This window comes from Dipodomys ordii, unplaced genomic scaffold (genome assembly GCF_000151885.1).
Source record: "Dipodomys ordii isolate 6190 unplaced genomic scaffold, Dord_2.0 Scaffold193, whole genome shotgun sequence".
NCBI lineage: Eukaryota > Metazoa > Chordata > Mammalia > Rodentia > Heteromyidae > Dipodomys > Dipodomys ordii.
Window position 1 is genome coordinate 1,224,813 of NW_012267409.1, and position 2,044 is coordinate 1,226,856.

At 52.6% G+C, this 2,044-nt stretch overlaps 1 protein-coding gene across 1 annotated transcript in view; it reads right to left on the minus strand.

The window, feature by feature from the left end:
• Positions 1 to 520, minus strand: part of Dzip1l (DAZ interacting zinc finger protein 1-like) — a 24,506-nt gene extending 23,986 nt beyond the window's left edge. The window contains exon 1 of the mRNA XM_013034664.1: positions 417 to 520. The gene's annotated coding sequence lies outside the window, so the exon portion shown is untranslated. The remainder of the gene's footprint in view (positions 1 to 416) is intronic.
• Positions 521 to 2,044: the final 1,524 nt, after the last annotated feature.

Here is a 2,044-nt window from a genome sequence, read left to right on the forward strand (position 1 = left end):
AGGGGGAGGAGGGATGCTATATCTACCTGCAGATATGGTACCAGCCTGGCTAGGCGTGCATTCTAGCTAGCCCTGGAAGTAGCTTTGATAGGCCGCATCTGGCAGATGTACAGCCTGACCCTCCTGAGAAGTTAGGGGTCTGCCCCACCCCCAAGTCATTCAGCCATCAGCCAATGAAGCCAAGAAGAGTGAAATCAAGTTCAGACAGGCTCGAGAGTTTGCGAATTAAACCAAACTAACGCACGACGGCGGCGGTGGTGGTAGCGGTGGTGCTGGTGATGATGGTGCCGGCAGGGGTGGTGGCAATCACGATGGTGATGGTGATGGTGATGGGGGTGGTACTGATTAGGACGAAGGCGAGGCGGGTGGTTTTGACTGTGATAATGATGACATGTAAATCGTGGGACTTACGGTACCTGAGGTTGCGTCAAGGAATGACAGAATTCACTACAAATGGTGATCAGGGTCAGTGCTGGCAACTTCCAGGTCTCCCTGTCTCTGGGCCGGGCTTGGCTGATCGGGACTCAGCTCTCCCCGAGGGCTTCCTTGGTTAGGGTAGAGGGAAGACAGGGCCAAGTGAGAGGGCTGCAGGCTACCTGGAAACGAAACACCCCAGGGACAAGGACGCCACCTTCTCCAGATGTAATTATCGGTCGCTGGCTTAGAAACGCAGGATGGAGACGATTCAGTCTCCAGGACGCAGGAGCTGTGTTCGGTTGGGATGGGATCCCAGAACAGGTCCCAATGCCAGCCCCATGTCATGACCCCCAAAGAATGCCTCATTAGCACTTCAATCTTGCTTTCTTGGCTCACTCCCCCCCCCCATCATCCTAGCTAGATCTCAGGAGGCTGAGATCTGAGGATCACGGTTCAAAGCCAGCCTGGGGGGGGGGGCACCAGGAAAGTGAGTGAGACTCTTATCTCCAGTGAACCACTCAAAAACCGGAGGTGGAGCTGTGGCTCAAAGTGGTAGAGCACTAGCTTTGAGCCAAAGAGCTCAGGGACAGAGCCCAGGCCCTGAGTTCAAGCCCCAGGACAGACAAAAAAACAAAGAAAGAATAGAATAGAAAAGAAAAAGAAAGAAAAACGTAAATGCACTCCAGTTCTGTCCAGTGTCACCCTCCCTCCCCCCACACAGCCACCACCACCACCACCGTAGGGACCGATCCCTGGAGAAGACTATAAAGGCTCCTCACCTAAAACCTATCCAAGATAACATCCACAAGATCAGCCCAAGGCGTCATCATCCCCCCCCCTTTAAATTAACATCTAGACAACACCAACCATCTCACTGTCTCTCCAAGCAGGGAAGAGGAGTTGGCACCACATTTCAAAGGGGCTGCCAGACCAACCAACGTTGACAAACCTGCCCGGGCTGCCAGCTAGCATCGCCCCCACTCCACCCCACCCCACCCCTGAGATCTCAGCCATGTCATTAGCGCTAATTGGCGCAGCTACCAAGGAAACCATCTCACAGTTTGCAAACACCCTGGGTACATCCCGGACGCAAAGGAGCCTGCAGCAGCCCCCGTGGGGAAGAGGCGGCCTGTGACACGCCTCACACTCGGATTCTGTTCTTTTCTAAAATACAAACAAACAAAAACCCTAGAAATTCTCACCCACACTTCTCAGGACCTTCAGGTTACAAGAGACAGAGCCATTCGGCCAAGCACAGACACCACTGTAAGCCACCTCCCTCTCCTTCTTATTGTATTTATCTATTGGGGTGTGTGTGTATGTGTGAGAGAGAGAGAGACAGACAGACAGACAGACAGACAGATAGACAGAGAAACAGAGAGAAAGGCACAGAGAGACAGATAGGCACACAGAGAGAAAGACAGAGACACACAAAGAGAGTCGGGCATCAGTGACTCCCGCCTGTCATCCTAGCTACTCAGGAGGCTGAGATCTGAGGATCACAGTTTGAAGCCAGCCTAGTCAGGAAAGTCTGTGAGACTCTTATCAGCAATGAACCATAAAAAACTGTGGTTCAAGTGGTAGAGTGCTAGCTTTATGCTCAAAAGCTGGGGGACAGCACTCAGAC